A 15409-nucleotide genomic window follows, 5' to 3' on the forward strand; every position below is an offset into this window, starting at 1 on the left:
CAAATCACCATTAGGGGTTTTTATAAGCAGGAAGGGACACCTTCTGTCCCTGCTCATAAACAATCATTCACTCAAAGCAGGCACCCTTGCACTATGGTGCAAGGGTTCCTGCGTTGGCTCTAGGCAGCTGAATTTAGCACCAGCGCTAGAGAAAACGCAGTTGTGCGCTGTATCATTATACATATGGTGCATCCCTGTGTCTGCAAATTGCCGGAGCGTCGGGTTAGCAATTTTAGCTTAACACTGCGCTCTGCCATTCTATTGTATATATGGCCCAGAGTTTCTTGTTAGAGGCAGATATATTGCAAGGTGAGTCATCATTAAAACTGATTGCAAGCTTAGACCTCTGAGGACTCTAACATTTGTGCAAAATGAGATGAGAACTATTAAAGATGCTTTCAAATTTCTGTAAGAGAGGCAAATGTGATGAAGTATATTTTCACGGGATTAAGGTCTCAAAAACGAGTCTATTATTTAAAATGATTTGATGCTGTGTTTGAAGGGTTATTAAAATGACTCCAGTTCTATTTATTAGACCTGAGTGCATCTAGAGTTATGGAGAAATTTGTCCTCCATGACACTGAGATCGTGTGTCCTTGCCTTGATGCCCTCAAGGCAAGCTGTAGATTTTTTTACCAAGACTATGGCACGCACACCGATATTGCGCGTGTGATGAGTCCTTTCTGTGATACAGAATGAGACCCAGAATGGGACTTTGGCGATGGAAGTGGGCCCCCTTCTTAGTAGTATGACTACTGTCTGTGGGTGAAGAGAACTGACAGTGGCAGCAGAGAAATGACTACAGCGCAAGGCAGCCCTGTTTCCTTGTTGTCTATTTTGGGAGTGTAGCCTATAAGCCTTTCCTGCATTTTAAATTGTTCCCGCCAGTCAACTATAACTTGGTCCTTTGCCCATCAATAAGATAAATAGATGTTAAGTGTGTGCGCACTACAGGCGCGTGAGTGCATGTTCCATGAGCGCATGTTACTTATGTGTGAAAACTGCATGTGGAGAGTGAAACAGTACATGTGGCCACAGTCACAGTGACAGTTCCATTTTGTGTCAGGTATACTCTGCATGGTGTTTAAGATGGACGATTGGAGCAAGAGCCACAACAGCAAATGTATATTGTAGTGCTTCCCCCAGAACATTCCAGCGATCTATTTCAGTAGGTGAAATAGTGGAGTGTTGTTGAAATTCGGAAAGGAGATGGAAGGTTCCCTTGAAGCCAGGGGAACTCCTAAAGCATTGCTTGGTGGGCCATGCAGAGTGCACTGCATCATAGCCTGGTGGTCCCTGCAGATTGAGATGCACACATGCAGCACCCATGAAAGGACTTTGCAAACTTCACCATAAGGACAATGAAAGGTACCTTACATTGTTTCTTGAGGAGAGAGAAGAGTGTACTCAAGTGGGGGCCACTTAAAGGATCTGGCTGTGACTGGCCTGACTAATTTCCCCATGGCTGGGTCGAAACTGGGGTAGCATGGTGGTGAGGAATTTAGGGGTTGGAATGCTACCCCGAGTGATTGCCAGTAGTTAGACTTACTGCAAGCATTACTCCCCTCACCTTTGTGTGTTTGATGATGGAAAAGCAACTAGTGAACCACCTGGCAATATCCGCTTTCAAGCACCGTAACCATTGTCCTGCAGCAGGCCAGGGACTGATGTACTGCACCAGAAAAACTGGGTAAGGAGAACATTCATGCCTGATTAACCACCCTTTGCCTAATTATGGAAAGTGATCAGTTTTCTTCATTGTATGTGAAAAGATTAAAGTACTTTCTTTCCTACAAACAAAAGTATTAGCTGGAAAGAGATTTATTACTTGCCACCATTTAGTGTATTCAAAGCGTTGACACGTTTTGGTGGTATCAGCCCAATCAAGGGACGAATCGGGTCTTGAAAAAGGTGATTTAGATTGGCCTGACACCACCAAAACGTGTCAGTAATTTGAACACACTAAGGGGGATATTCACAAGGATCTATCTCCAATTTAACGGCACTTTAACGCAGCTAAAGTCGTGATAAATTTACCTCCCCATTCACAAGCTGGTGCAAACAGCCGACAGCACCACTTTTCCGGCGTTCGCATCCGCAACAAACATTGCCACGGATGACCCCGGCAACTATCGCTAATGAGATGCAGAGTAGGCGTTCCCGAGCAAAAGCAGCAACAACATCACTCCAAAACATTCTCAAGTACCAGACAGATCTGCAATAGGAACACATAACAGGTGATAAGGCGCGTTGGCACCATGAAATTAACACCTGCTCAGTCCTGGTGCAAACTCGGACCACAACCTGCACCAGACAAGGAAGTACAGCCCATAGCCACACACGAAGAACAACAGATGCCCGAGCATTTGAACATGCATCACGGACACCCAAGAGGGCCACAACACCCACAGACATGACCACCAGGCCTGCAACACCCCCCTGGACCCCCGCAACCCTGGACAAAGAAACTGCACACCAACACCATGAATCCCAAAATAAATATTTTGACTGATGTTGCACAAGCAGGAAAATCAACATTCAGGCGTGGCCAGAAAATGGAGAATCAGTCATACAGCAATGCAATCACCAACACAAAACAACATTCAAACAAAAGCCTAAACAACTATTCGGATGAGTCCTTGCGGGTCCTCACTGGATAATCTGTAGGACACACCCAAGAGAAGAAGGTGTGCCATGCGCCCAACAAAGGAAAGAGAGGGAGAGAGCGAAGAAGAGAAACGGAGTGAGATTGCACAAGCAGCGCAAGGCCTCTCGGGCACCTGGCTCCACATGCCAACATGTGTCTGTGTATCACCATCCGTACACCATGAGCCAAAGGCCTTGTCGCAATCCCAGTGCCAAAGCCACATCACATTCTGAAACCGCTAGTAGCAGTCAAACAAACATCAGGGATGAAAGCTCCATTGTTCCACTGCAGAAGGCGGGAGGACACCTGCACCTCCGACCTTGGTCCAGAACTTGGCTGGAACACCCTGAGAGAGATGCCATGGCAGATGGGTACAACTCCCACACCACGCATTGCACCAATGAACTATCTGACTTATCCACACCCCACACACAGAAGCCCCTGCCTGAGGTACCCCTGAATGGGATGCCCTTGACACTCACGGAAACAGCAACCCATTCTCACCAACGTTGCACACACATTTGAATTATTGCTTAGAGCTGTGGCATATCCTCCACACAACTGCCGCAGTTCAAAAGAGTGCCGGTTCCAAGAGACGCACCAACGCAATGGCAGGCCATCCCGGGCACATGCACAACCCCCGTCACATGGAACAGTACCATGCACGTATGCTGAATTTACTGGGTGCACTGCCACTGGCAGTGTTGCGGATCAGTTACCGGCTGAGCTTCCCCATTGCCTACGTCACCTGTGTCCAGCCCTGGTTCCACTGCCGAACATGCACTTTCAAGTGTCCCATGGATGTCTGCCTATCCAACACAACCGTAGATGAATTGGATTATGACTTGTGTCTGCACCCCCTGTTGGATCATGAACAGGAGCGTAACCGAGACAGCCGTGCATTGGATGCCTTGACATACTGCGTATGTCTTGGCAGTTGCACCTGGGAGATTGCACAATTCCTCGAGTGCAGTGACCACATCTAGGCGCTCTCCTATTGGGCTGTGTTGCGGATTGGTGAAACGGCATGGGCTGAGCACACCTGCCCGGACCAGTTAATGGATTGGCTCACCCTGGTGTTCCTTGAACACGACAACGACGTACTATTGGAACACATTGCACATGAAGCTGCACGGGCATTCATGGATGAGTAACTAGGGTCCTGCAGCCACATCGGATTATCACCCACAGCACAGGTCCCAACAACTTGTTGCATCGTGGGGAATTCTCACATATCCTACCACAACAGAGGAAATGTCTGCCTTTGTCAGGACTCTGGATGCATATGCGTGGAACTATGCGTGTGTACACACACCTGTGCAAGGTGATGCAGGTCCATTGGTCGGAGCAACACAGCGTTGTTTGGCAACGTTACCAATTCGGACACACTGCTGGGGGGAGAGTACACACATGGCACTGTAGCACGAAATGTGAACCTGTTGGACCCTTTCACCTGATCACTGTTAGCAGAGCAGACAATCGGCGCACTCCGGTGGCAGAGCACTATGCAGATCCCATGGGCAGTGAGTCGTGCTCCCTCACACGGGGCAATGGGCAGACGCCAAACAACACATGACTTGTCCAGCAAGGCAAGGTGGGCAGAGACCGTTGCCATCCGTGATGATTGTTGTTCATTTCTGACTCACCATTTTCTGAACCTCAACATGTTCCCATGCTGCGTGTAAGTGTCTTAAGCATGTCCCTGCCTGTTGTGGTTGTAGCCTCGTCCGTACTGACACGCACATGCCAATAAAGTCTATGCCACTCCACTGGTGTCTAACTGTGATGTGTGTTGATTAGATTGTCCACTCGTGTGCCACAATGAGCATCGTCCCTACACAGGGAGAAACTGACTGACGCATGTGCAGTGGGGGTGGCTCCCTTTAGCAAGCTCCACCTCTGCGAGCCAGACATTGTTTTTGGATAGTTGCTGGCTGACCTGTGCACTTATGTGATTTCAGCAATGTGAGTATGGTGTCCAACCTCTGACCATGGGGAGCAATGTCATATATCATAACAGAATGTGTCCGCTCAGATGTGTGTGAGTAGGTATGCAACGTGAAGTACTGTTGTCGCATGTGATGTAGGACACCACTCCTGGCCTGCTACCGATTTGGTAATTCCTACACACAGCCATATTCAATACATGGACTTGTGCCTACGTTGGGGAGTTGTCAGATTGTTGTTGATGTGCAATGGGGACACAGCTTGTACTCACCTTCACAGTCATCCAATTGGCCATGTGTCTCAGGGATACACATGTGCATAGATTTCAGTTACCAGGGTGTACCTTCATGTGCAATCATTGTCCCTACATCCAGCCATGCTTCCATACGTGAGTGAACATAGTCATGTCACATCTGTGTGATTTAGAATGTTTTATTTACATTCAGGTGATTTATGGAGCTGGAGCTGTACATGGCCATCCCAGGCTATCAGGGACATGTTCCATGATCATTGTGGGTGCGCAGTGTGCTACACATAATTGTGCATGTCTGCCATTGTTCCCATCTCCCCCTGTCCCCCCAGTCCTTGGTCGTTACACACCCTGTTGCTGTTGGGTCAGGTCGTATCGAGCTGTGTCCATGGCCCCAAATCCTGCCACCGTCTCCTTACTGCTGACTGTGGCCACCATTTCCTCCAGCTCATCCAGCTCCTCCTGTGTCGCAGGACTCCCACCTCCTGTCACCGTTGCTGTCTTCCTGTTGGCGGCGAGTTTCTGTTTGGTTTGGCTGTGCACTTCATGCCAGCGCCTCTTGATCTCCTCCATTGACCAATTCGACTCTCCGACTGCATTCACGTTGGTGACGATGGCCTGCCATATTTCCGTTTGGGTTGGCAGTGCCGCAGTTTAGGTGCTGAACAGTTGTTGATGGTGTTCTGTCACCTCCGTAACAATGATCCGGTCTTCCTGCGGACTGAACCCTGTCTTTATCTTCCTTTTCTTGCCCTTCCCCAAACATGGGGTTCCTGGCTAGCCCTCTTTGGGGCTTGTTGGGTTCGGCTTGTCCTCTGCACTCGATCCGGGTGCATCCATGGTGCTACGCAGTTTGATTTTTTTTTTCTTTCTTTTATAGTGCATTCTCCCACCAGACGCGTCGGATTTGCAGGCCTGTGTCTGCTTTTCGCTGATTTTTGTACCGTGATTGGCCTCATCGCATGATTTTTTTCGTTCGCATTTCGCATTTTTGCGGCGTGGCGTTGATTTTTACGCTGACATTTGACACGTTATCTGGTGACTATTGCATGCTACCGCTGCGTTGTGAATACTTGGTTGGCACGGCAACATTTTCCCGTGATAGGCTGCGATGTTGAGAGTTGTGTTAGGCTACTCTTGCGGTAGTTATCACACGTTCTTGCGAATATACCCCTAAATTGGGTGGAAATATTGGCATGTTTGAAAGAAATCAGGCAATACATGTCAATTTTCATCAAGACGTATAAGCTGATTGTTGTACATGTTCTTTCTCTCTCTTTTTTCTTTTCTTTATCTTCTTCTCCCCTTTCTTTGGTTTGAACCATGCTATGGTAAGTTCACAATGATCTTTTGAAGATTTTGTTGTTCATGAATTTTAGTGGTGTTTTCTACCTATTTATATGACCCAGTATAGTGTCTAGTGTTATTATGATGAATGGAATCAGATTCTAAAAAAACTGTGCTGGTCATATTTGAATAATAAATTTAAAAAAACAGTTTTAAAATATATGTAATTGTATGGTACCATAAATACAATTGGGTTAAGGTTAATGAATAATATTGGTTTAAGATTTGATGCAGAGGTGTGAATGTGTTGAAAGCGATTTATCAAAAGGGAACCAATTTTTGGACATTATGAAGCAAACAAACTGACAGGCATCAGGGAGGATATAGATGTGGCAGCTTATGTGAGCATGATGTTTCATGGAGTTGGCAATCAAGGAAGGTTCAAACTCACTACTGGAAGAGCAAGATTCCTACCATTGATGCTGCACGTATTGTGCTAGTTGTGTGGTGGGAGCAGAAATGATGATGGTGTGTATGACTCGGCGTACTCCGCTTTAGACCCACTGGTAAGCGATAGGAACATCTTTTTGCACTACATTGATTCAGTGCTTCAATTAACTCTCTGATTGCACAGATACGTAGGCAGGGTAAGGTGGATAATGACATGAAGAAGATTGGGTTATACAGTGGAGTCACACACTGTAGGAAATTGGGTTGATGATGGGGGGTGAAACCCTACTCAAACAGCAACCACAATTCTTGTCAGGGTGAAACATAAGAAATCTCAAATTAACCTATGCTTAATCCTTTTGCTGCTTGGCACAAAAGCAGTCAGGTTTAATTTAAAGGTGATGTGTAAAGTATTTATGCAGCTTTTCAAACAGTAATAAAGTAAAAACACAACACAAGAAAAATCCCTTGCCAATCTTGAAAAATAGAGTAAAATTTTATAAATTATTTGAAACCAAACTACGAAAATTAAATTAGTAGGTGAAGGCAGTTCTTAGAAGCACAAAGCGCCAACTATGATTATCTGGTTATGCTGGATGGGGACAAAGTCAAAAGTTGAGGCCAAATGCAACGGGGTGCGGGCCGGATAGAGGGACCCAGTTAGGCCTGTAAACAAAGTACCTTAAATCCTAGTTTGCGGAGTAGTTTGAGATCCAACATTGAGGATGCAGCATGCAGTGGAAGTTCTGAAGATGCTATTGTGCAGTGATGCCGAATCCTGCAAATACGTCAAGCATGCAGCCAATGAGGGCCTTAGAAAACAACGTCCGGCAGTTGCTGTTCTGAGGAAACTGCGGTGTTGCGATGAGGAATCTGGCATCATTGTGGTAGGTGCCATCACAGAAGGACTTGCAATGCCAAGGCCTACATCAAATACACGTTGCACAGCGGCAGGTTCCAGGAAACTGCGGGCCGTGATGTGAGGTGCTGGGTCAGAGATGTGTCACACAGTGGAGGTTCCGATACGACTGCAAGGAGATGCATCACATTGTGCCAGTTCTGCTCACAGAACCACAGCTGGGTTGACAGAGCACCTTCATCCCCACATCCAAGCGTCCAGGACAGGACTGTGTCAGTAGTAGGCCTGGGCGAAAATTTCGTTCCGTTCGCGGAAATTGCGATAATTTGACATTTTCGCGTTCCGCGGAGAGCACGAAAATGTCAAAAATTCCGGTTTCCGCAGCTTGGCGATAATTTGTTTCTTGCTCGCGCTATAAAATAATACATTCTCGCGCGCGCGCGATCGCCTTACCTGAATCCCTGCGTTCGCCGACAAGTTTTCTTGATCCGGTCGCGTTCTCCATGAGATGTTGTATTGTTTTCAGCCATTTGCGCTGTCTCGCGACAGTGCGCGCCCGCAGTGACGTCATGTGTCGCGCGATCACGTCTTTCTTCTCGCGATCATGCACCGCGAGAAAACTCAAAACAAGATGGCCGCGCCCGCAAGCAACCACATGGGTAAGTTGGCGACCCGCAACCATGCAGAAAATCTCGCGAACATGCCGGAAAAAAACTTCCGCATCTTCGCGATATTTCCGCTTGTTTGCGATAATTTTAAACATTTTCGCGATAATTTGCGAAAGTTAATTTCGCAAATTCCGCCCACCCCTAGTCAGTAGCACTTGGGGGGTAAGACTCACAACAGGCAGAGCCCAGTTAATGGGTACATGGTGGTTGGAGCCTTTTTTGTCCCTGAGACTTTGATCAGGAAGCCAGCCAACCAGCCCTTGGAGTCACTTTGGTGCTCCTGGGTTAAAGATGAAAGCCCAGTCCTTCTCACTAAGGCAGCACAACAGCAGGGCAGCAGGGCAGCAGAGTAGCAGTCCTTCTTGCAGAGCAGCATAGCAGTCCTTCTGAGTTTTCCACAGATCCAGACATGCACTGAGGAATTGGGTCTGAGGGTCCAATGTTTATACCTTGTGCCCACTTTGTAGTAGGAGAAGGTTCTGGAAGTTTCCACCCCAGAGGTGTCTGCAATTTTGTACTACTCTGCCCTGGCCCCAGCTTGTCTGGGGTCAAAAAAGACTAGTCACAATCCTTGTGATTATGCTCAGGCAGAGACTTTCTGATGTGTAAGTGTGGTAGATGATGGTTACTCCCCCTCATCAAGTCAGAGATGGCCCATTCTGCCAACACTTAGTCCCCCTTTGCATTGCTGTCTGGGAGCAATACACAAAGACCAACTACCAGCTGCACCTAGTCATTTTACCCAGATTATTGGCTGCAGACACCAAAGAGTTAGGAAGAGAAAATACCAGCTTTCTAAAAGTGGAACTTTTGAGACTATGGCTTAAAATTCAACTTCACCATTAAAGAAGGTTTTGCAATTCCACCAAACTCAATATGCCAATCTGCTCCCAATTGAAAGTTATCACTTATAAAATGTAATAAGAAAACCCAATGTTATCCCATGGGAGAGTTAGGCCTCGCAGTAGTGAAAAATTAATTTAAGAGTTTTTTACTATCAGGATATGTAAAATGTAAAAGTACATGTCCAATATTTAAAATACACTGCACCCTGCCCTCTGGGCTGTTTAGGGCCTACCCTAGGAGTGACTTACATGTCCTAATAAAATGGAACGTTTAGCTCTGGCAAATGGCTAATTTTCCAGGTTAAAATGACAGTTTACAACAGCACACACAGGCTGAAATGGCAGGTCTGAGTCATGCTCAACGGTGAGCAAGAACAGTGAACAGCTAACACCCTAGCTGTTCACTGTTCTTGCCAGCAGCCCCCAGCCACAGGTTACTGATCAACCTGGGCCATCCTTTAACACGAAGATTTATGAAGAAGACTGAGGGCCTAAACTGCCCAGCTCTCTCATCCACAGCCAGAAGTAATAGAGCTGTTTTCACTGGTGCCCACTCCCCTACCTTCACCTTGGTCCTGATGAAGACCCCGCCCACAATGCGCAAAATTGGCTGTTCCATTTAGGGGTCGAAACGTCAACACTTTTTTACTTTTTTGTCAACCATATGTGACAGAGAATGTATATCTGTAATTATGTTATGATTTAACATTCAATGCATTTGGCAGGCAACTGTCTGGATAGGTTGTTATTAATTTACTGATGTATATATGCTCACTACTGTCCTTCCTCACAATCCTTCCCATGCACCTATCACTTCACCCTTCCATGCAACTATTGTTCTAAAATACCCATTTAGAATTTGTTCTATACTTTATAAATTGATTAATTTCAATGTTGTGATGAAATTAAATCACATCCATTGGTGGAAAACTTGTATGGTGGTGCTTGACTCTGATTCGATACAATAGATTAACTCTTGTGTTTATCTGTTTCAAATTTGCTCTCCACTGGGACATTATCTTATTGTACCATGTTTAGTTGTAGGCAGCTCTTTTTCGTCCACCTGGTGATAGCCTCCATTCCTTCTTGAAAGTTGTGTTTGGAGATGTTAGGTTAGTTGGATAGGGTGAGTATGAGTTGAGGGTCGTCTGCATATGAAACGATGTTGAGTCTGTGTGATCTGATGATGAATGCCAGCAGGACCATGTAGACGTTGAACAGCGTGGGGCTGATGGAGGATCCTTGGGGGACTCCGCTGGTGGTCGGTGTGGGATCCGAGAGGAAGGGAGGGAGTCTAACTTGCTGCGTTATGCCGGAGAGGAATGAGTGGATCCAGTTGAGGGCTTTGTTCTGGAATCCTGCGTCATGGAGTCTGTGGGCTAGGGTACGCTGTGAGATTGTATCAAAGGCTACGGAGAGGTCCAGGAGGATGAGGGCCACAGTCTCTCCTCTGTAGAGGAGGTAGCGGATGTCATCTGTCGCAGCGAGATGGGCGGTGTTGGTGCTGTGGTTTTTCCTGAAACCTGATTGGGAGGATTTGAGGATGTTGTTTTCTTCTATGAAGGAGGCGAGTTGACTGTTGACAGCTTTTTCGATTACTTTTACCGGGTACAGGAGTAAGGAGAACAGTCTGAAGTTCTTGTGGTCAGTGGGGTCTGCCGAGGGTTTTTCAGGAGAGGGTTGATCTCGGCATGTTTCTAGTCATCGGGGAAAGAGGCGGTCTCGAAGAAGCAGCGGATGAGTCATGGAAGCTTGGGAACGATGATGTCTGCAGCTCTGTAGTATATGTGGTGGGGCAGGGGTCCGTGGGGGCCTCAGAGTGGGTTGATTTCATAGTCTTCATGGTGTCTTCGATGGTCAGGGCGGTCCAGCTGTTAAGTGTTGGCTGCGTGGTGTAGGTGAGGTGGTTGTGAGTTCCAAGTGTAGGTTGTCGTCTTCAAAGTTATCATAGATGGTCTTGATTTTGTGATGGAAGAATATGCCGAGTCTGTTGCAGAGGTCCTGGTATGGTGCAATGTCAGTTGTTTCACTGTTGGTTTGGGTGAACTCTTTGATGATGCCAAAGAGTTCCTTGCTGTTGTGTGCATGTGTGGAGAGTCTGTCCTGGAGTGCTTTCTTCCTTGAGTGTCTGATGAGCTTGTGGTGGGCTGCGGTGGCTGCTTTGAAGTTGTCGAGGTCTGCTGAGGTTTTAGAGGTCCTCCATAACTTTTCAAGGCATCTGAAGGTTTGTCTAGATTCTCTGAGTTCAGTGGAGGACCAACTGGCTTTCTTGGGGAGTGAGTTGGAAGTTCTCTTGAGGGGGGCTAAGGTGTTGGCACAATCGGTGATCCAGTGGTGCAGGGTACGGGCGACCGTGGTTGGTCATCATCTGAGGCGGTGGGAGCAGAGCTTCTGAGGGAGGTGGTGAGCTAGTCGTCAGAGATCTTTTTCCAATTCCTGTGCTGGAGCTGGTGTGGACATTTGCAGGTGTTGTTTGTTTTGAAGGTGAAGTGGACGCAGCGATGGTTCATCCATGGGAGTTCAGAAGTGTGGCTGAAGGTGATGGAGTTTCCTGCTGTGAAGATGGGGTCAAGGGTGTGTCCTTCTGAGTGCATGGGTTTTGGTACGATCTGTTTGAGTCCGATGTTGAGGAGGTTGTCCAGGAGGGAGGAGGAGTTGGGGTCTTGAAGGTTGTTCAGATGGAAGTTGAGGTCTCCAAGCAAGGTGTAGTTAGTGGAGGTGATGGCTTGCATGTTGACGATGTCAGTGATGGAGTCATAGAATGGTGCATAGGGCCCGGGGGGTCTGTAAATGAGGATGCCTTGGAGGGTTGCTGTCATGGGTGGTCTGTATCTTGAAGTGGAGGTGTTTTATCAGGTCGGTGGGCCCGTCAGTTAAGGTGCTCAGTCAGAGGTTGGACTTGTGAGCGATGGCGATGCCTCCTCCGGGGCAGTTAGGCGGTCCTTCCAGGTGATCTTGTAGCCTTCGGGGATGGTGATCGCTAAGTCAGGTCCCGAGATGGTGTTTGTCCAAGTTTCGGTAAGGAAGGCAACATCAGGGTTGGTGCTGTCGAGGAGGTCCCAGATTTCCGCGGCATGTTTGTGGAGGGAGCGGACGCTGAGGAGGATGCATTGCAGGGTTTGGGGTGTGAGGAGTTGCTGCTAGAGGGTGGGCCCTGGGTCTCGGTGAAGAAGAAGGAGTGACGGCAGTGTCAGCAGGTTAAGGGTCAGTGTGTGTCAATAGGTGAAGAGAGCTTGCAGTTGTTATTCTTGCCAATGTTGATGCGTAGAGGGCAGAGGAGCTGTATCACTGGAGGGTCGGAGGACCAGGGTTCCTGGCGCTGGTCACCGTCGTGCTGCAGACGGGCACAGGAGGACTTGACTTTGGCACGCCCGTCAATAGTTGGGGTCGGGGGAGGACGGGACAGCTGGGAGGTAGGACAGGAACAGGTGGGGGAGGGGCGGGGAAAAACAGCACATAACTGTGAAAAGAGGATGAGAAAGGAAGAAAGGAAAACTGAATAGGAAAAAAGAGGAAACTGTAAGGGAAAAAAAGGAGAAATGCAAAAGAAGTGGACAGACACAGAGACAGGTTCAGATGCAAAAAAGGAGTAGGCAGGATGAAAAGAAGTGACACAGGGCCTTGAACAGTGGTCAGCAGCGGCGCTAGGGGCAGAGGCACTCACGGTGAAGCGGCGCGCTGGGAGAGCAGTATCCTGACAACAAGGTCAGGGGTACAGGCTGCAGAGTCCTAAAGCCAGCAAAAACAGAGTCAGCAAAAACATGTGAATGGAAGGCAAAAAGTGGGTGGAAACCACACCAAGGACCATACGGTGGTGAATATCTGAAACATTAGCCATGGCAATTTTATCAAAGTGATTGCTAACCTATGCACCTCCAATGTGAAAGAAGAATTGTTTCTTAAAATAGTAGTAATGATAATCTTAGAGAAGGCTAAGTGTGGCCTGGCTATAAGGGGTGGATTTCAGCCTTGCGGACAGTCTCATAGACAGATCGAATGCATGGCTAACACAGGCAGGTTCAATTTCAAAAGGGTGATGGGATTGGCTAGAATAGGTGAGTATAGAAGATGTTTGGAGATAATTAAACCCTGAAGAAGTAGACTACTAATTTTACTCTGTGCCTCATTAATCATATGCAAGGATAAACCACTTAATTGATAAAATCCTGAGCGGTGAGCATGTACATGGACACTTTTAGCACACTATTAAAAGTTATATGAGAGGCGATGACACTTTTGAAGAAACCTATGCTCAACCCTTCTAGTCCAGGGAATGAGCTCCGTTGGCGCCTCAGAGGTTTACAGGTTGAGTAAATGTGCTCACCTGTCGCGGGTGTGGAAACCTACCCCTCCTCCGTAGTTTGCCGGGATCCGAAAAGAGTTCCTATCAGCACTTGGACGCTTAACCCTTTAATATCAAGGTATCACAAGGTCACAGCCCTTTTTTCATTCCTGGAACCTGTCTCACTTTGCTTTCACCTTTTATACCGGTCCTGACGAAGCGCCATGGGATCCCTTAGGGACCAGTAGCGAGCACGAAACATGTTGACCCCATTTTAGTAGAAATTTTCACCACAGCACATATCCTGAGAGCAGCAGTTGGTTACACATCTGCCCTCCATATTCTTTCCAAAGAGGAGCTCCAGGATCCACTTCCTTTTAATTTGCCATACGGACCCGTGAATAAAACTCTGGTTCTGGGTTCCATATGGTAATTTTAACACACTCACCTAACTTCCCCTTTTTATAGGCCCACACACCCTCTTGCACAACTGTGGCGTCTCCTCAAAAGATCTCTGCTAAAGAGCCCTCTTGCGGGGCCCGTGAGGGCTCCCATGAGGAGCAACGCCCGATGATGAAGCAACGCCCGATGATGAAGCATGACACCAGCAAGGGTGTGTGAGGGTACTATATTCTAAAGGAGTAATTCCCCTCATACGGACTCTGACCCAACCTCACGACAAGCACTCACACCAACCTCTGGTCTCTTCCCTGTTTTCTGAGGCACAGCTACCCTCTTAGTACATATACTGTATCCTGTGGGAGCACGGGTTCTGGACCTCCAACCCTTTTTTCTAACTTTGCTCCCGGTCCCCAATTCTCCTTGTGTTACGAACAGTCTTTTCAAGTCAGATAAATAGCTAATAATTTGCAGTTCTTTTAGTCCCAACATGATCCTAAACATTGACACAAAGATATTCATGGTGTATTGGCAGCCTGATTGAATCCTATGAAGCACAGGCTGAGATATACCAACCTACTGGGCTTCATTCAAGGAAATAACAGAGGTGCGTACACCAAGAAAATTGAGCATATCATTTAAAAACATAAACAGAACCAGGAAGCAGTCCATTGGTTGCTTTAGATGGTGATAAGGTGTTCAACTGGGTGAGTTGGTGATTCTTCGGTCAGATCCTGGAAGCGTTTGGTTTTAGCATGGTACTTCAGAAGTGGATAATGGTGGATAACAGGAAATTGACAGCGTTCATTAGAGGATTGATGCCTTCTCTTCAGTAGCCTTCAGGTACGGTAAAACACTATTTAGGGTTTCCACTCGCCATCACATGTTTCTCCTTGACAGTGGAAACACTCGCCGATCAGTAATAACTGGTTTCTGAAGATGGGCACAACTGGATGTTATGGAGTGGGGATGGATATTGATTTATCTGTTCCTTGTTATACATTGGATGTCAATATTGTAGAGTGGAATGTACACCCTCCTTGACCCCGCTGGATGTAAGCAAAGTATATGTACATTTAAAAAGCTAACAAAATGTAATTCAGAAACATTACATATTTAATGAAAATAAATATAAATGTTCATGTACATAAATGATAGGAGCAAATGAAAAACATTTCCATCAAAATTAGAATTCTGTTAGGGAGACTAAAGTTTTTTTGTTTTTTTAAAAGAACAATTGTAGCAAAAGTGATAACGGTGTCAGGATTTACAAGGCCAATTTGTCAATGTAACTTTATCACAATACAGAACTCCTACTAAGGTCCACATAATCTGTAGCAGATAATAAAACAGTGATACATTATACAGATTAAGATCCACAATTAAAAGAATGTAAAACCTCTAACCAGCTGCATCAATCATACAAGAACAACAATAATTATCCTTTATATGACAACATGCATATCACCATAGAACATCATATTTCAGTTCATGACACATTAAAAGCACTTTATGGTCACTTATTCCCAAACACTAGAAAAGCAAATACATTTATGAACCATTTTAAAGTGTGACGTCTGTGGTGCAATCTGCAAAGTGCAAATAATGCATAAAATGGTCTCATACAACCTTAAAAAATTGCAGCATGCAACAATAACTATACTTTATAAAATGACATTGACAATGCTAAGTCATCATATTCACACGCCACTTGCACAAACAGGGCCTGTGCTTCAGTGTTTGATGGCAGCTGAACAGTCTGATGAAATACTGCT

General features: G+C 46.5%; 1 protein-coding gene across 2 annotated transcripts in view; it reads right to left on the reverse strand.

Moving 5' to 3' along the window:
- Nucleotides 1–15409, reverse strand: part of LOC146834522 (noelin-3) — a 607486-nt gene that overhangs the window by 189600 nt on the left and 402477 nt on the right. The window lies entirely within an intron of this gene.

Source organism: Triturus cristatus, chromosome 4_2, assembly GCF_964204655.1.
Source record: "Triturus cristatus chromosome 4_2, aTriCri1.1, whole genome shotgun sequence".
NCBI classification, from domain to species: Eukaryota; Metazoa; Chordata; class Amphibia; order Caudata; family Salamandridae; genus Triturus; species Triturus cristatus.